General features: G+C 38.0%; 1 protein-coding gene across 4 annotated transcripts in view; it reads right to left on the bottom strand.

Moving 5' to 3' along the window:
* The window catches only part of LOC126372232 (protein muscleblind), a 264,761-nt gene that overhangs the window by 98,249 nt on the left and 145,610 nt on the right, over positions 1-20,902 (bottom strand). Inside the window, exon 1 of one of the 4 annotated variants that reach the window (XM_050018014.1) lies at positions 18,699-18,880. The exons of the other annotated variants lie outside the window; for them this stretch is intronic. The gene's annotated coding sequence lies outside the window, so the exon portion shown is untranslated. Of the gene's footprint in view, positions 1-18,698; positions 18,881-20,902 lie in introns of those variants that run through there. 4 annotated transcript variants of the gene reach the window in all.

Raw genomic sequence — 20,902 nt, 5'->3', positions numbered from 1 at the left:
ACATATTTATCAAAATAACAGTGCCGATTGAAAGGTTGCATATAAACACGCACTAGAAGTGCAGAGTGAGCGGAATCCGCTAAATTGTGTTTAATGTTGTGGTTTGCAGAGTGCAGTTTTGCTCGTTTTGCTGGTTGCATTTTGGTCGGTCGATGTCCGGTGGTCATTAGCAAACGCACCCCCGCCGGAGGGTTGTGCGAGTTCCGCGAATCGGCGGCGCGGTGACTCAGAACAGTTGCGACGGAAAATACCGATCGCATACTCGATAACTGCTTACGATCCGATATCATTGCATTACTTGCGCTGTATCGATCGCGCCAAACTACTATGCTATTATAACACCCAAGGGAAATTCAGTGGCCGATACATATATCGCTTTTAGGGAACCCTCGATTCTCGGGCACAAAGTCCTCTGCTTGTATTCTGGGAAGTTGTTCGGGTCAACCCCAAGGAATTAGCATAAAATAAAAGTTTCATTACATTACGCTGAATAAGTAAGTGCTACATAGATATTAGATGCAAATAGATAGGGATAAAACTGTAGATATGAACGGCCTTTGAAGTGATCAATAAATCTGTACCGTCGGTGAAAAGTAATACAACTCGAGTTGTATCACTTTTGAGTTATTAGCACACACTTCATGTTCGAAAAATTCTCTTTCTTTCTGTCTAATTCTCGTAACTGTAGCTATTATAAATACGGAGATAATTTTTGTGTAAAGTGATATAAGTACTGTTTGTGAAGGATTCATGCTGTTATAACACGTGTAACATAATTCATCTTAACTTGCATCAAAGTGAAATGAAGATTTTCATTAAATATTTTGGTGTAAGTAAATGCAACTCAAGATATATTAAAATACACGCCATGCTTGAATTCTCACGGTCCGTGTTTAATGATATAATTTTAGTTGTAACATCAAACACCAAATTTATTTTTTCGTGAAAAGTAATATAAATTAATATATATCAAAATATTTCAGAAAATACGATCTTGGATATCAATAACATGTCGTGTATAATGATACATACAAGTTCGATTCTATGCGCCACCAGTGTGTATCTTAGGGTAACCTCCGCATAAACCTGTCTATGGGAAGCCATTTTGTCTAGAGCCACAGCAAACCATATCTGATCCGCATTGCGAATGGGTATAGGTTACGTTAGTACTTCAGGCCAAACCGTGTTTTTTCTCTTTCTGTTATAACCGCCTTGTAGTACTTAATAATAGTACCTCAATAAGTTGTGAGTCCTGATCATGGCGTCGATATCACCATGGCAGTGTTAGTCAAGAGGTATTTGAGATTTGTCATAACTGTCATTAGTCTCCTTCCCTTAGCTCGAAGCATAGCTGTTTTACATAGTTTTCTTGATTATATGCAGGTTAAGCGGTGGCAGATTGAACGCTGCTTTCATTGCTAAGGAGGTTGTAGACGTGAAATAATAGCTCCAAATATTATCAAGCGCCAATTAATATGCAAGCCATTCAATACACGCTGGTTAGATCTTTGATGCAAGCGCCGGTAGTGGTATTTTTGAACCTACACAGCTGTAGATGATCGTACACACTTTTGGGTTTAAGTTTCCACTTGGATCCAGCTTGGCATCGGCAGCATCGGGATCTGCCACATCTTCTCAAGAGAAGATTACCAGTTTCTCAAACGCGTTGAATAGTGTAAATAATTGGTCGAGCTTTCTCGTCTTTATAAAAGGAACAACTACTCTGAACTCTGTGCACCACCGTTAAATTGTTTTTTCTGTATTTTGATTATATAAGAGAGAATTACGCACAGGACCGTGAAAAATGGAAAGAGGAAGGGGAGGCCTTTGCCCAGCAGTGGGATCTTGTAGGATAAATTAGATTAGAATAAATAATTGGCAACACCACGGGCACAACCCCTTAATTAAACCAGGTCACAAAGTTTGTAGAAATCCCAGGAGGTATTTAAGCTTCTGAAAGGAGCTGGTTGGCTTACATAGTCAACAAAAGCACGCATCATGGACCACTTGCGTTTATGCGGAAAACTGAGCCCATTAAAGTAACATTAGATATGGGACATTTGTCCATACATGTTGTGACGACCCCAACTAGAGTGGGATAAAGGCAGGAGGATGATGATGATATAGTGGGAAGTTGCCCACTTCACAATAGTGGTCCATACGCGAGGATACGCGGAACGTGTGCTTACGTCTAAAGTTTTGTGGAAACGAACTCATTTAGCTTAACCATAACAGACCATGGTAAAGGTGATAAGACCTACCCTGAGGATAGCCCTGTGTAACCTATAGGTTTGAAGGTGAATCAATGATCTTCATTTTCTCTACCTATTCTTATCGTCAACATTGATTCGACTCCGTTTATGGTTCTGTCAATGTTGCGGGCTACCATTAGACCGGGAATTTTGATAATTCGAAGTATTGAATTATCAAAACCTCTGTGGAAATGCGCCCTTCGATTGCCGGGCAAGCTTTGCTCATTTTCTTCGTGATACATGTATACTTTAGGGGATTTTGATTGTGGAATGAGTTGTAATCTTTTAAATAGTTTCAGCAGGAATGAAGTAACACTAACCAGTTTGTGTGATTTTGGTTTAAAAGTACGTAGGTACATCACTTTTATCTCCAGGCCGTGCTGCCAGGCTAGCCCGAAACATTCCTAATGACCAGTCTTAATATGATTCCTCTTACCTTTATTTGTTAGGTTAGGTTAGGTTAGTGGAAATATTATCATAATTGAATTTGTAAGATGAACCAACAATGGTTTTGATTAGGGGCGTAGTGTGGTGGACAAAATGTGTTTGTAGCGGGCAGCAGTGGTGGTTTTGACCGGTTATTTATGAGTTTTGAGAGTAAAATCATAACAAAATATTTTATTATCGCCACCTTACACTATATATACGTGTACCATCTTTATATGTATTTATTACTAGAAATTCGTAAAAACATGTATCATTTTACACAATAAAACCGAAAAAATAAATCAAGTTATACCACTTGACACAAATTCGTTATAGTTTATCGTTTGTGTCAATTGATATAAGTTACGTTTCTTTACTTTTTAAAGAAAATAAATAGAATTTTGCCTTTCTACAACTTCATAAAATAAACTTTCTTCCAAGACATTTTGTTTTATGTACAATAAGACTGTAAAATTATTAATTGAAAATATGATATATCAACGATGACTTTTGTATAGTTATGTGTGTAAAAAGGTATATGTAGACTTGTATCAATTTACACAGTATAAAAGTTGGTGTCAACTGATACATGTAATTTATTTTGATCCTCTACCATTTCTGTTTAGGTTCTAAATATAACTAAATATTAGAAAAGAAACCTTCCATCATCACCTATCGACACATCTAACTTCTGTTCCATTATTCCTTATAAGTCACGAGCTAGAATATTTTTAACTTTAAACTCGATTTTCTCAAAACTTCAATTTTGGACTTGTATTACTTTTCACCGACGGTACAGAAATATAGTCTGTGTACATTACTATGAACAGACATCCACTTATACTAAGTAACTAGTAGATGACATCCCTTGTCGCGGTTACCCTTGTCTTTATAAACGTCCCAACCTTCTGTGCCTTGATGGGAAATCTCATTACTACCCACTATTCCCACTAAAATGACGTCCCTACTTAACACGTTACACTAAAAGGGGAAGATTATAAAAGCAGTGGTTTTAAAAGCTTTTTCGGTAAATGTTCATGTAACCAGGAAAGGAGATCATCGGATTTCGGCCCAGAAGTCAAAGTGCCGGCCAAAAAATAATTTTGCTATATTCCGTTAGATCTTATCCATCTGAGCATTTATTACTATGGCGCCAAAGCTGTAGGGTCAATATCTTCGGTTTTATTCGAATTAAAAAAACTGTATTTTTCATACATTTTTGGTCAAAATGTAAAGTGCCGGCCAAGTAACAATAATGGTATATATCCTTAGAACTTATCCGTCTGAGCATTTATTACTATGGCACCAAAGCTGTAGGGTCAATATTTTCGGTTTTATTCGAATTAAAAAAAAAATAATTTTCATACATTTTTGGTGAAAATGTGAAGTGCCGGCCAAGAAACAATATTGGTATACTCCGTTATAACTTATCCGTTTGACCATTTATTATTAGGGCACCAAACGTCTATGACCATTATTTTGACTTTTGTTGGACTTTATACGTTATAGTTTCTGTGTGAAAAGTGCCGGTCAGCAAAAAACACATGTCAAAGCTATGGAGAAGATACCTGTAAACATTATTCACTATGACAAAAACGTGTATGACCATTAGTTTGGCTTTTGTTGGATTTAAAAAAAAACTTGATTTATGATTCATTTTGTAAAACAATAAAATATAACAGGCGCGTTATTTAAAGGATCGTCCGAATGTTTATTGCTATGGAATTAAACGTCTATGGCCACTATTTTGAACTTGATTCGATTTTTCAAAAATCTGGTGTTTTCATAGATACCTACACATTGGCGAAAAAAAGTTTTATCTGGTGATAATAGAACTATCTTGCTAAAGGCGTAATATAGTCATTTTTGACACATTTTTATAAATTAAAAATAGGTTTGCGTTTACGCTTTAGAAGCTACTTTTTTTAAGAAAGTGTATACAAGGAAAATACAGTGGGGTGATAGAGGTACTATGTTATCGGCCGAGTAGCACCAGGACATTGTGATCGGCATACATGCAAAGTACAACTGCCCGACTCCTGTCTTCCCTAACAGCTACTTCAGACGTAGATGACATAGATGGCAAGCTTATCTTTGGAGGGTGGTAACCATCTACGGTCATAATAATTCAACCTTAACTTAGGCCGTAACGTTGAGTGGAATGCAAAAACTACAGCCAACGTCATAACTAAAATCCGATTGTATTAATATAGAAGTTCATCTAACAACACACAAAACAAAAACACAAAGTCATTGGGAAAGTTCTGCTTGTTGTCATTGTTAAAATATATAAAAATATAAAGATTTTTAAAAAGTCCAATAAAAGCCAAAGTCGACATTTGGTAATATAGTAAAAAAATACGTTTCAAGTCGTTTACCAAAAGATTTGACTCATTTGTTTCGCTGGCTGACATTTTCCATTTGAAGCAAAACGGAAAGAGACGAATAAAAGTCAAAATAATGGTCAAAAATGTTTTGCGCCAGATTATTAAATGGTCAAAGTTGTATTAAAGGTCCTTGGTAATCCGCCGTACCGCAATTTTTGCCCAAAGCACTTTATTTTTAAACAAAATAAATAAGAAATCAAGATCTTTAAAATAAACTAAAAGCCAAACTAATGATCGTACACGTTTGGCGCTATAGAAAAAAATGTTAACAGGCATCTACTAGATACTCTCTACATGGTATTTTTCTGGTCGGCACTTTTCACATTTGAACTAAAACGTAAATTCCAATAAAAGTCAAAATAATGGTCATAGATGTTTGGTGTCATATTAAAAAATATTGAGAAGCAACTATTAGACAGATTCGACGTATTTTTTTCGATGGCCGGCATTTTAACATATTAACCAAAACGGAAAGTCCAATAAACGTCAAAATAATGGTCATAGAAGTTTGGCGCCATACTAATAAATGTTCTAACGGTCCTTTGTAATACGCCTGTATCCCTTTTATTCCCAACGGACATAATAATTTTTTTTACAAAATGTATGAAAAATCGAGATTTTTAAAATCCAATTAAAGCCAAACTAATGGTCATACACGTTTGGTGTCATAGTAAAAAATGTTCAGAGCAATGTACTCGAAAGGTTCGACACATTTTTTTTCTCTGGCCGGCACTTTCAAATTTGGGCCGGCCAAAGTATGGAGAGCCGATGATCTCCTTTAAGTGGCTTTTATTAACCCCACTACCGACATTAACTCCAACTCTTTATACACTAGAAATCTCGATTTATTCATGATATCATTACATTACATCTCATTACTCTGCCCGTCTAAGGGCACTATAGGTACGTACGAGCGTAATAAAGTTGAATAATTGAAGAGCTAACCGTTGCAGCTCAGTAATTGTTTTCCTACGACACAAAAGCAAATAAAGCTCATACAGCTATAAAGGTTGCGCGATGCTGTCATAGTAAAAGTGAAATTAGCAACTTTCTCTAGCCACACAACAGGAACAAAGTGGCGTGTGCCTCGGGAGAATAGCCGGCATATCTCGTCTACGGCAGGTGGCGCGCGCTGCCCGCGAATTTCCATAATTGGCAAAAAAAAATAAAACGGTCACCATTCCATACAACATTTTTTTCATTGTGTCAGAGCTCCCAAGGGCCTGAATAAAACAGAGGCTCGGGACGAGGCGAGTTGCCGCTAATTTCGTCGGACAACGAATCGCCGGGCGCGGATGATGACCGAGTTATATACAATTTCGTTGGTTTGTGACATTTTTGATAAATTATTTTCTACAGAAATGTAGACATTGTTCATTGATAGCATCATACCTAGTAGTGATGTAACGAATATTCGCATTCGCATTCGCGAATATCCGCAAATTTTTGAATATTCGCATTCGCATTCGCAAAATTTATGCGAATACTTAGCGAATGTTTTAGCGAAAGTTCATCTTGAGCTACATTAGAGTGGTGAAAATGTGTCGCTTTCTTTTTACATTTGTTAATGGCTGCAATGATTGATTCTTGTGACTTAAGCCCTTCTTTAACAACAAGTTGGATTTGGTGCGATGAACAATCAATATTTTTAATGCTCAATAAAGAAATACCTTTTTTCATGTTAGTGCCACCATCTCTTACAATACATAATACGTTTTCTTTGGGAATTCCCCACGATGACAACATAGTTTCTAACTTTGCCGCTATATTTTCTCCTGTATGTCGCCCATCGTTGAATACTTCTGCTTTCAATACAATCATTTTTCGTTCAAAATTATTGGTAATTCCGTGACAAGTGAAACTTATATAATAAAACTTACCTTCTATATTTGTCAACATATACCTATTTATTCATTCCTTTTCTTTAAACATAATACTCTTAAGCTTCTTATCCAATTTTATATACATCCATGACAAAAACCCCAAAACAATTCCCCGTCTCCAACATTTTACTTTTTAACCGTATTTCTCATTCCGGCCAGTGTTGCAATCTCACGTAAGATTTTACTCGATTAGAATTGACCTTACACTCGTCCATCCTGACACAGTGCATGTCCTCATGCACTATATCTAAATTTAAATGACCTTACACTCGGTCGGTGGATAAATTCAACTAAATAGTTACAATAAAATTGAAAAAGAAAACATGCTCAACATTAAACACTTATTAAATATAATAATCCTCCAAAATAAAATAAATCCTCCTTTTTAATGGCTATGAACCCATCAATTCTCATAGCCCATCGTACAACATATTCTAGTTATAAACCAATCCATTCTTACAACTAGAATTGTTACTTGCGAACCCATCCATTCTCGCAAGTTCCCTATTATTAAAATATCCTTAAAATAAAATAAATCCTCCTTTTTAATGGCTATGAACCCATCCGTTCTCATAGACCATTGTACAACAGATTCTAGTTATAAACCAATCCATTCTTACAACTAGAATTATTACTTGCGAACCCATCCATTCTCGCAAGTTCCCTATTATTAAAATATCCTACCTGTGAACCCAAACATGACATCAACAGGCCTCCTTAACGCTCATTAGAAATTGTAGTAATTGGTCCGGATGTGTACACCGTAACGCATTTGCGTTTGATCTCATAGTTTTATCACTTAGTCCATGAATTATGCAATCGACCGCACGTTTTCCGTCAATGTCACATTGGTTTAACAGGGCCAACTTCTCATAATAATATCTTTCGAGAGGTTCGTTGTACCTACTTTTCCTATTCAGCATTTCCTCCAGGGATTGACCATAATTTTGCTCATAAGGGAATGCGCTTAACAATTTATCTTGCCATTCCGGCCAAGTAAATAATATAGTATTCAAACTCTCAAACCAAGTTTTGGCCAACCCCTGTAGTTTTTGCGTCGCAAAATATACAGTTGTTTTATCGTCCCAACCGTAAACGGTGGCACACTCATTCACCTTCTTCAACCATATATCTATCTTCTGATTTCTTGTCGAGGGATCGAATTCGGGCAAAATATTCTTATTATTTATATTTTGAGTAGAGTGAACGAGAGTGCCTGATGTTGACGGCTGAGGTTTTATATAATTGAGTGAGTTAATAAGTTTTGCTACATCACTAGAAGTAAATATTGGACTTTCTGACCTATTGTTATCCAGTGGGGTCGTTGTCTTGAGATCCTTGGTTAATATTTCGTCTTTACGCCTACGAGATGTGTAGTTGCGTCCATTGCTACTGCTCCTGTCACCTTGCTGATGCACACCTTCCTCCCGTGACGACTGCTGCCGCGGAGAATACAAGTCGCTCGTCCTCAATCGGCTGCACTCCCTCCGTAGCTCGTCTTCACGAATCCGCACCCTTTCCTTCTCGCGATGAAGCTTCCATTCTTGGTCCAAAAGAACTTATTCAGGAGCACGTTCACGATCAGTACTACGTAGTCGGCTCCTACTACGTATTATTCCTCTATTTTCGCGACGACTTGAACTGCGACTCTGCCGGACCTCGTCAACAGTGCGATAGCTACTGGTTCTCAGTGCGCTGCGTTCTGTTCGAAAATGCCCTTCTAAAACTCGAAGCCTATCCCGTACACGTTCGAGCTCCCTTTCGCGATCACGAAACAGTAAACTATGAGTTTGCTCACGAATAGAACCTCGCGAGCGGCTTCGACTGCGAATTTCTTTGCCTTCCCGCCTGGTAATACTACGGCTTCGCCGGTCCAGGTCATGGCTGCGTCGCTGATCACTTTTTTCTGGCGTAACCAAACGTCGTGGCCCAAACATCTCAACATCGTGTGGCATGATCTGGAACTCGAAATACAAAGGTATGTATCACGTCTTAAAACTATATATCCTATATCTTTAAAAATGTGCTCTTGTAGCGCCTTTTCCCTTATTTATAAACAAAACAATAAGTAATCGTTGTAACAGTTCATGCACTCGTTAGAATTCCACCAGTAAAATGTATATCAAGCGGTTTTAATAGTTAGTGAGCTTACCCATCCCACTTCTGAAATATAATAAAACTTACCTTCTATATTTGTCAACATATACCTATTTATTCATTCCTTTTCTTTAAACATAATACTCTTAAGCTTCTTATCCAATTTTATATACATCCATGACAAAAACCCCAAAACAATTCCCCGTCTCCAACATTTTACTTTTTAACCGTATTTCTCATTCCGGCCAGTGTTGCAATCTCACGTAAGATTTTACTCGATTAGAATTGACCTTACACTTATACGAAACGTCAAACCTATCAAACATTTTAAGCGCGCTTTTTTGACATTTTAAAATATTCGCATTCGTATTCGCATTCGCGAATGTTGAAGATAATTATTCGCAATCGCATTCGCATTCGCGAATGTGAAAAATCCAACATTCGTTACATCACTAATACCTAGTATGTATGTTCATATATTGTTTACCCACAGATTTCCCAACACGGCTGAAGCGGTATGAAGAGCACGCCCGTACATGTGTTGGGCAGATGTCGATGTCAGGGCGACGATGACAACCGAAGCATGCGGTTTCGTTTGACAGTTATTACAATTACGTGATTATAATCCATTTATTAATTCTCATTGCGTTAATTAATATCGACCTCTTTTCTAGCGTGACTATTGCATATTACCACTGTATAATTAATAGTAGATAGTAAATTAGAAGTTCCTAAAAATCTTGCAATATTCTAAGTTTTGATTTCGTCGTAAATTGAATATAATTCCTAACGATGCAATAGCTCGAATGCATTAGACAGTTATTTGACTTCCAAACATTACTGGACTCGGTGAGTCTTCAATGAGGGTTGGCACATTTCCATTCACTGAATCTACATAGCTGACATCGGGGATCAATCACGTGGAATGCTTTATTATTTCCTATCTACATTGCATGAGCTCCGATTGATGGGTATTAAAATAACGTCAGCAGCAAATAACAGGTGGTTCTCATTATGTAATTGCTTAAGAATATCTCTTCCATTTCATGCTTAAAGCAAAATTATCTAGACGGATTAATTGAGTTACATGTTACTGCTGGTGCCAATCAATGAGTGTAAGTGGAAGTAAATGTGTAAGGCGGAATCAAATAAGAAACTTTTCTTATCCAATTTGTTCTTGAAGCACCATATTTTTTATTCCCTCCAATACACCTTTCGGTCTTATTACCCTGTAATATAGACCGAAAAGTAAGAAAATTGTTTTATCCGTAGCATTGTAAAAGTCTCCTGCTCTCATAAAAGTCCCACATATTTCACGACAAATAAACTTCTTATCCTATGAAATTTTCTTCTCGGGAAGCAGTTCACTGCAGGTAATATTTCAAAACATGTGTCATTCATAACTTTCGCCTTCGCAATGTCTGTCGATGGAGCCCGGGCGAAAAGGTCTCAATAATAAATTTTTCGTGAGCCCGTTCCGTTATCCCCGCGAGCGAACCCAGGTACGTTTTACGGCCGCGCAAGGGAAAATAAACGAAAAATAAAATAAAAGTCAAAATGGTCGACATAAAACTATTTGCTCGAATATACCGAGCTACAAAAAGTTTTGAAAACGTAAAAGCAGACTGATATTGCTGTGTTGTTGGGAGAAATGAAAACGAAATGTTTATCATTCTCCCCGATATGACAGGTAGCCTGCAGCCACGATTGCAATCAAAAATTTACGTATAAAATTTGAATCAACCGAGGATTAACAATATATTGAAAAGTTTCCTTTAATTTTCAACTGGAAATGCTACAAAACTGTTTTTTTTTCACTTAGCTAAACTGCCTCTCAAGAAGCATATAGAAGTCTCCACCTCACTTCTCCACAATTGATTGATGATTTGATAGAAATTAGCAGCTACAGTTCATGTTTGTTTGTTCAAAATTGCTCGACCGACAATATCTGCTATTGTTATTACTTACAGTGATTAAACATTTACCAAGTCCACGGTGATAACTTTTACGAGTCACAAGTGTGTCCAGTACAGAGATAATAATAGCTGGTCGTAAAATAATAAAACTGCTCTCACGAAAACAACCAATGAAATTTCAATCACGCACATAATCCGACAGCCACGTGACGTTTGTAGAATGGAATAGTAGGATGTACAAAGAGAACATTAGGTTTCAATAACAATACGAGTTGCATGTAACCATTCATGTATTATCTGATTGTTGTATTGTACGGAATTAGGAATATTAAGATACCAATTGACAACGCTAACTGAAGAAAAATGTCTAACAACTACCGCGAAAAGATAGAAGTCAATATGCATGTCCTGATTAACCAGGCAAAGAAGAGTCTTGAAGACGACTGTTGCGGACATATGACGTTGAACGGCGTTTCACACCCGAAAGATAATACTATTATTTTCGTAATAGTTTTAAAACGGGAATACCAATGTTTGAAAGTCCACATGCCTACTGAACACATCATACGCTCATGATTATCCTCCCAATTGGTGCAGTCAGAGGGACGTGCGTTGCACGATGAACTTAAACACCCACGTTGTGAGCCGTAACCCACCGCAGTCCAAAATGGTCAAGACAACAGTCTATTAGTTATTAATTGCTGTGAATCACTCAACCTTTAAATAATCCGTTATCATTAACAAAAGCAAAAAGCATCGTGTAAATAGTCAGTCTGAGTATTTATCTATTTAGTTCTGTAAATAAAATATATTGTAGGAATAAGTTTCTCAAATACCGTGTCAGTGTCGCGTGATGAGGGACATTATAGGCTGAAGGCACGTCAACAACGAAGCTTGGTAGCCTACCTGCTTCACGCGGCGCAAGTGATAAATTGGCTAGGCAGATAGCTAAAACACTATAGTACCTATGATAAATTCTTACAGTGGGTAGAGACATTTCTTAAGAAATTTTTGCAGCTAATTTACGTACCAACTTCAGATTTATGAAAAATATGACACAATGGTTAGTGACAGATTACTTGGTTTATGCATGGTCTATGCGATTATAGAATTAGAGGTACATATTATGTACCTACAGTAGTTTGTTTACGCCAGGTAGGTCTGTATTTGACTTAGATAAAAAACCTCCAATTTCCTGAATCAGTTATATGCGTCTTAGTTAAACTATAGGTATACCTATGTAGTTAAAACCTCACTTGATTCATTAGTCAACTTCTAAAGGTATGCTAGCAATGGTGCCTATTCTAGCGGACACAAACTGAACCTGATTAAGTTTAACACCTCTTAAATTAGTGCTGGCCCTCACAATAGATAGAAGAAAGTGATAGAGCTACTTTTGGGCCCGCCAAACTAAGGTGGTGGGTGCTCGAGTGGTGCCGAATATTGACAATCATTTCATTCCCCGAAACGTAACATAACAATCCAAAAAAAAATAACCGCGGCAATTCTAATCTGAGCTAACACAAGCTACAGTTGTCTATGGACAACTGTGGCCAGAGGCTTCTCATTACGAGATACGTTCAACAGGCTCGCGAAAGTTTGTTTCACCAAACCGCTAGCTTCCGCCCCGCATCCGCAAGGGTCTAACATCCATTATGTTCCCTTCATTCGCAGGTGAATCTCGCAGCTTGGAAAGTTTTAACTGTCTGAAATGCCCGTCTAGGGTAATTCTGACAGTTTTCTATTTTAAATTGCAGCTTGTATACTTCTTACTGCAAATATATCTCATACCTCTTTTGATAAACCGTAAGGAGAACGAATTATAGGCATTTCGTGTCTTTACCCCTGTGTTAGAGTGTCAAGATTTTGAGCCAGGATGTCAGTTAACGAAATAAACATGAAATGGTTATGTTCTATTCTCTACTGACTAAACGCTAGCCACAGATTATTTAATAGTTACTACGTGTGTTGCTTAACTTTTTTATCTTTAATTTCTAATCTACATCACTCAAATAAAATGTATCAAATAACTATTCTGTAAAAATCTGTTATATTATGGCCCAAAACAATAAAATCCAAATTATAATAAATACCGACACACCAAACTATTTTACGAGCTAGGGCAAATCCCACCGGACGCACACCTATGGAATAAGCTTTACCTATTGTTTTAATTTAATTATTTTATATAATATGGCATTGTCATTCCCTGAGCCACGGCAACCTCGGTCTATTTAATTGCGGCACTATTCCGATTACAAACTATACGTGATGTGAAATAGTGGTGGTGTCGGAGGGCAGGTCGGAAGCCGTTCGCCGCTCTACTGAAAGCAGGCAGACGTCAGCGCGGCGTGAGTGACACGTCCTTCCGCCTGAGCTTTCTGTGTACCTATACAACCACCACTATCCAGTTACGCCATGTTTCTGTCCCACACTGTCGAATACCCGCAAATATTTCGACTATACACTAAATTTTTTAAGCTGAAAGTTTGTATAATGATCTGATTGTTTTATACTTGCATTACCCACTAATCCCGTGGTTAGCGAAAGCAGCTCGCTTTCATTCATTCCCGGTCCCGAGCACATAAAGCGAGGTGTTGTATATCCCGTATAAAATGAAAGTCGTGTCGCGAGTCCTACGCTCTAATAAATATGGAGCTCGAATGCGACCCTAATCGGGAAGGCAAAACGGCAACAATGCAAACAGGCGTGGTATCAAATTGTCGAGCATGCAAACACATTAAAGGGCGCCGAGTAAACGACGCCTAATGATTATCTATACATTGGGTGCGCTTGAAAAAAAAAGGAAGGCATTACCGTAAATAAATGAGATATTTCATTGTTCTTTGTTTCAGGGCCGAGCGGCGCGGCAGCTGGACGGCGGGAAATGTCGCTTATCTGACGGCGCACCTTTTGTCGGCAGGCGTTGACCCAATTCAAGTGGTGCTCAACCGCGCGTCAACGTCATCTTTACGCTGTTAATTTGGGCACTCTTAAGCAGAATGTACTTAGACCATCATTTTAATCACCCTTCTATTAATGACAAAGAAAAATAGAAAAAAATACTGGTCGTCAAAATAAACCGTTCATTTTATGGCCTGTCTTAAACTAGTTTTATTGGGGAAAATTGGAGCTTTCGCTGGTTAATTGCACCAGAGGAGCAAACGCGACGTTAATTTGCGGTGGAACACGAAAGTTGTGCTGTGCGCATTTGCAAATGGTGCGGCATATTCACGCGATTAAAACGGCAAGTTTCCTTGAGGCCGATCGCCGGGCGCGATAGGTCGCAGGGTCAAAAATAGCGTGGGCCGTGCCAGGCGCCACCCCACACCGCTCAATGTCAACTTTCAATCATGGTAGGCGGAAGGAAGCGGCCGAGCGCCACATCGCTGCGGACGCGAAGCTGAAGGAACCGCTAGTGATGATGTTTGTATATAGATTAATAAATTCACCAGTACTCCTTTCAATACTACGAAAAATGATCAACATTCTGACGTTTATATAATTTTCCGAAGCTTTCTTCGCCGCAATTATTATTTAACGTTTTTTATGACACCGCGCTCCCTTGTTTCCTCAACGTTCATTCTGTCAAGTTAAGCCTCTCGTTGCCGAGTGTTGCTTGATGGAGTAGACACTTTTCCTTCTATCGTTATTAATAATTGGCTACTTGACGGTTGTAACAATAAAATTATGAAATATGTCGGATATGGTAGTTTGTCATTCAACGATAATTATCCAATAGTTTTTTTATTAAGATCGTTTTTAAATATTTTATTTTCACAAAATAAGGATGAATTTTTTTATCTGTATATTACAAGACCCGAAACACGGGCGGCCATGATTGAGCTCCGTGTGACGTCACATTTCAGAAAAGAGACAAAACCTATCTGTAAGGTTTCAAGTTTTACCTACTGTTTGTCAGTTACTTTGTTTATCGAAATGTGACGTCGCTGGGCAAAATGTCACGTGACCAACCGTTTTCGCGCGAAATTTGAAATGAATGAAGAACAATATGCTATTTTTGTATTATATAAAGCTTTTTCGAGAAAATAAAATATTTTGAAATGGAATAAAATAAGCTTTTGTAAATTTTAAAAACTTATCCGAAAACTGTCAAGTAGCCAATTGTGTTTTATTTTCATCGACTTACAGTCAAAAATGTTTTATATTACTTAAATTAAAACTCGTGAAGGTAGAGAAGTTATAAGAAAATTTCTTAGCCAGTTTTTACTTGTATATGCAAATTGGTGTCTTGTTCCCCTTACACGCTTATTATACTACCCCATCCATCGGGCCCGATGAGTCAAGGTCTCGGACTCGGGCATCGGGATCGGCAGTGTAATAGCTAATCGGCCGGCAGGCCACGATATCGTCGTACATTTTATACCTAAATCCAATGCCCGAGCCCGCATCATCGATACATCGGGCCAGATGGATTGGGTAGTGTATTCAGCGCTTTAGCGAAAACAGGAAGGTATATTATGTGTTATACACATGCGAAGGATTCGCAGGACTATGAAAGAGTTATTGAAGTTGTTACCTATTTCCTGTTCAAAGCATAAACCAGAACATAAATAAAACTTTCATTACTTTTTCGTTAAACTTTTTTGACCTCGTTGTTTACATTGGTGCGAGTAAAGCCTCTCCGTGCCAACAGTCGCTTTGTCAAGCGACGAGTGACATTACCTCGACCCACTGTCAGATAATTTGGAAACCAAATAAAATAATTCCTACGTCTATTTATTTTACCAAATAAAACAAATTGAAGTTTTATCTGAGTAACTATTCAGCAAGACGTTTTACGAAAAGTAAATGGTTTTTCAGTGCGAGGCGGAGCTATGACCAACGTATCACTCGTTTCTGTTCATGAACATAGGCAAAGTTGGTGACCTTTCGACCTACAGCGTAGGAACTTTCACCTCCATCGAACATCCTCATCAATACGTCAATTAGGCTCTCAATGAGCGGACCAGCACAGGTGTCTCGTCCCGAGCCGTTTGCCAGCCCATTAAGCAAATAACGAGTCCACAGGATAAACTTAGAGGCAGTAAAGTTTATTAATGGCTCGATTACAAGCTCGACCCGAGGTGGAAAGAAGTGCTATCAATCAGTCAGGTGCGCGACGGAAGCGGCTGCTACCCCCTCAGTAACGCTAATAACAAAATTCCGACGCCCCTGTTTGTTTCTCCAGAAGGGGTGAAGATGAATATCCCAGTACGTTGCGATTTGGTTTTAGGCGCTTTCATCACAAGACGAACCATTTTTTCAAAGATTTTCGCCAAGAAAGCCTATTATTTACAAGCTTACTTCATTTTCTCTGCGTGATCTATCAAATAAATCTCGGCTTTGTGATCGAATAATGTATGAGTATAATCTTGACTTGGCATTTTTTAGGAAATGGGTAGTAATACTAGTAATGATGTTTTAGTTAGCACTTTTTATTGGAGTGTTTCTAAAATAAACCTCGTGGAGCGATTATGTTCCGCACATGCACAAGCAGTGCTGGAGATAGACAAAAATCGGTGGCTGCGGTCTAGGAAAACTACAACGGAGGCAGCAGAGCGCGGATAGCCGCTGTCCGAATGGCTCAATTACAGTTAATTCGCAGCGCACACACATTCGCAGCTAGACTAGGCGCATGCATGCGCCGCGTCCACATTAATGTATGTAAATGCATGCGACCGGCCGCGGCGCCCGCCGACGCTCACAATATTGCGACATTAAACGGAATATGGCCGACGAGACGGACATTTTCGACAAAAGTCGACATTTGCAAATGTTTTGCAGCCACTCATCTCTATTTAACAGCGTTTTCGAATTATCGCCGGCCACCACTGCTTTGGGGGGTTGGGGTTGTCGTTGAAATTGTTATTCGAGTTTATTTTCGAACTAAATGTGGTTGTTTCAGCGTTTCATGTTGCAACGGTGTCACAAATATTGTTTATGTATGCGTATAGCGAACTCGCCATAGAAATTGTGATTTGTGATTAATCATTGTGCCCTGATTAGTTAACATAAAAACAACCCACGCGGTTGGCCATCGATGAGTCAACCTAGTCTGGGTCAGTTTCTTTCTCTTGCCTTCAACTTGCAACGCATAAAGGCTAACTCGCAGTGCCGTACGCAGCAACGAATCTTAGTTGAATAGATGCTAGGTGAATATGAAGAATATGAATATAGTAAGAAACATTATAGGTAGTAGAATTTCGATTATCTTTCAAACAAAACCATTAAACGCGTAGTCGTTATTATTCATAATTACGGATTTGAACCTCCATAAAGAAGGGAGATAATTATTGCAAATGACGATATCGTGAGCTTCTTTATACGGCATAAAAGAACATTATTTATCGCGTTTATTACATTTATTAATATAATTTGGTAAAATGATAAAGTAGGTAGGTAGGTATTTTGTCCGAAGAATTAACAAATAGGTATGGTATTCGCATAACGGAATTAGAGGTTATTAAGAACAAATTTGGGTAGACAGGTAATTGAATAAGTTTGTTAGTTGAGGTCGTAGCCTTCAAAACACAAATATAACCATTGGTTTTGTTTTGGAAAATTAGTTTGCTTAGTTCTGTGGGGTGGGGGGACTTTGAATGTTTACAGAAATTACTGAATATAGACGGTAAAGTAACAGCATTATTTTATATCTCTCTTCTGTAAGCTATTAGTTTCAGAGCATTAATTTTCTTTTCCTCCGCAATTAAAAATGATATCCTACTCATACTAGAAGGTGGAAAATATTTTATAGTTTCAATTATGAACTAATTAAGTAGGTAGGTACTCTAGGTACCTAGATACCATGTAGGTGTTCAGAAAATTTATTATGATAAGTAAATTAACTGTCAATAAAAAAGAAGTTTACCCCAGCAGTGGGATAATGAGAGTTGATGGTGATTGGAATACAAAAACGATTAGGTAGGTACAATGGCTAACTAAAGATGGTTGGCGACTCTTAGTTACGAAAAGAAAAAATCTACTTAGGTATACCTAATACGTCTTGTACAGTTTATCTGGATGTTGGCATAAGATTTATCTTCATTCAAAAACAAAGAACCGGAGACTCGGACCAAGAGACGAATCATTCTATCAACCACGGAAGGGATTAGGCGGGATGGTAGGTATCTAATAACATAATAAACATGTAGGTATAAAATGTAAGTATTAGGTATACAGTAGGGTACTTAATAATAGTACAGTGAAGGTATGTAGTAGGTATACCTAGTTAGACTTGGCGCGTTTTGCCTCTTCCCAAACAATGGAGCCTACAGCGGCTCTAAAGCGGGCTCCGTGGTGCAGCTAACGCCCCCTATGGGGAATTAACCAAACGTCACGCAAACAAAACGGTCATTGTTTATCAAGCCAGCATTGTCATGGTGATTCACTTCAGCGATCACTAAAATACATCGAATACATTAAAATTAAGCGGTTGTTTACAACGTGTACAGTATTTCAAACAGATATTAATATAAAACAACGGTCCTAACGCTCTACCAACTCCAAAAATCAAATCGAAGGCTTCAAGTAAAAATGGAAACACCAAATAAAAAAACGCGTGACTGGAAATAACCTTAACCTTGAAAATTTCGATAACATACCATCAAAATCGTTATTATAAACGCTTATTCAACTCTACAATCCACTCATAAAAGCAAAAATGACTGAAATTGAGCATCGTAAGTGAACTTGAGAGGTTATGTTCGCGACAAACAAAAATACTAAGGCGTTTACCTCGTTTTATCTGCAGTCCGGAGACGAATACCACTGTAAAACCGCACGATTTCTTTCACACTAAAGCAATAATACAAATTTTAGTTAAAAATCCGGTTTGCATCACAGAAATAACAAAATAAAACGGAAAACATTGAAAGCGGACAAGAAGCGCGACACGAAACGGCAAGCTAAGCAGCAGCTGACTAAGTGACTACGGAGGGTCGGACGCCTTAACCTTGCACGAGCGGCAACGAAACGTTTTTGTACAGCGAACGTGTTTGACGTTTCGTTCTCGTTAATATAATAAAACGATTTTTATTATATAAGAGTACATTTTTATTTAAAGTATTGATATATTTTATTAAGAATAAAAGAGCTGTATATTTTTGTCTATTTTTTACTTAGGATCAATTTTTAAGTGATTCTGCTACTGTAAGTTTTCGAAAATGTTCACATTTAGCAACTATACATAAAATCGATAACGTGATGAAATAGATTGAATATGATTTTGAACCACATTACAAAGTTTAGCGGTGGGATGCGCAACGTGGAGGAGTGGTGTGGGCGCGCACCGGCTCGGCGCGTTGCCCTCTAGCGGGCATATTGTGAATTATCGATTCCCCGCGTGCCGCCCGCCACCCGCCAATCCCGCCATTGGCTCTGTTCAGTAATTGGTTTATGTAGCTTGTTCGTAACATGAATTCAAATTTAGCGCGCGTTGGGGCCCTGGAATGAACAGAGAACAGTGTTTGTACACTGCAAATTATACGGTCCAGATAATAAAATGTAATAAAATATTATAAAACTACGTTTTAGTTTCCGTACAATACAAAACACCTGATAGATTTTTTGAACTGAAATTTTGCGTACATTTTAAAGGATAAGCGTAAGTAACTACTCTTCCGACAGAACTTCATTCATAAGTGCTTTTTGTGTCGATTTTCCTTTGATCTGATTAGAATAATATTAAGCAAGCAGTGACACAATCGCATATCTACCTATCTAGTCTACCATACTGTTCGTAGTGAGGAACTTGGCAGGAGCTCTACCGTGATACAAAGTAGTGTGCCACTTTTAAGCACCAGCTAAGTAAAAAAAAAAATACGCTGAGCATTGTTAATAGGTAAGTATGTAGGAAATTATCTTTACCAGAATTTTCATGGGTTTACAATTTTTTTAACAATACACCTACTAAGGTAAGTATTTAAAAGTATGAACTTTTAACTACATATTGGTAACTACAGATCCAAAATTTTGCCCAATAAGAAATAGATTTGGCTTTACATGAGATTCCAAATTGTTTTCAGAGTGAAGAAGTCACACGATACCAACTCAACTTTATACAAGTGGCTGTACACTCTTTGTCTTTTTTAGTTTAATTAATACTAATGAATTCATAGGAGAAAATAACTGTGGGTTATGTAGAGTAATTAATAGGTATACTCAGTGTGAGCGTATGGCTCACAATCTGGAGGTCCGGGTTCGAATCCCGATGGGGACATTGTGAAAATCACTTTGTGAGACTGTCCATTGTTTAATAAGGACTTTGCAGGGTTGAATCGCCTGATTGTCCGAAAAAGTAAGATGATTTCGTGCTTTTGGAGGGCACGTTAATCCGTTGGTCCCGGCTATTATCCGTAAAAACACCTCCACCAATCCGCAGTGGAGCAGCGTGGTGGAGTACGTGCCCAGCAGTGGAACACATATACATAGGCTGTTTATGTTGTGATATGTATGTTATTATTGACATGTATTATCCTCATAAGGCCCGGATTTCCAGACACAATAGTTAAACAATGGGATTTGGATTTTAAAAGGACTTTGGGCCTTACGACCATATGAAGCGAAGGAAATCCGTATTTTTTCCCGACATAAGGAGAAAAACTAAGCAGGTGTAAAGGAAATTTATTCGAAAACAAGTTGATTTGTTTGGAGCGTTGTCGTAGTCGGGTTCAGTAAATTGAACGGGAGGCGGCGGCGCTGATATTTATGCACGTTAATAAGAACCCCGCTCCCAGACAAAGCCTACTTTGCCTACAATCTACAAGTTAATATAGTCTCTAAGTAGAACTGTATAGTTGATTTTAAGGGACAGGTTCATTGAATTATAATCATTTTCAAAATCATGACTTACTATTTTGTTCTTTTTTCAAAATGAGAACAGGAATGTGAGTTATTAGTAATTAAGTACCTGTGTTGTGTTTTTTTTGTACTTTCCTATA

This window comes from Pectinophora gossypiella, chromosome 1 (assembly GCF_024362695.1).
Source record: "Pectinophora gossypiella chromosome 1, ilPecGoss1.1, whole genome shotgun sequence".
NCBI lineage: Eukaryota > Metazoa > Arthropoda > Insecta > Lepidoptera > Gelechiidae > Pectinophora > Pectinophora gossypiella.
Note: the sequence above shows the minus strand (reverse complement) of the source record. Positions and strands in the feature narration are given on the sequence as shown.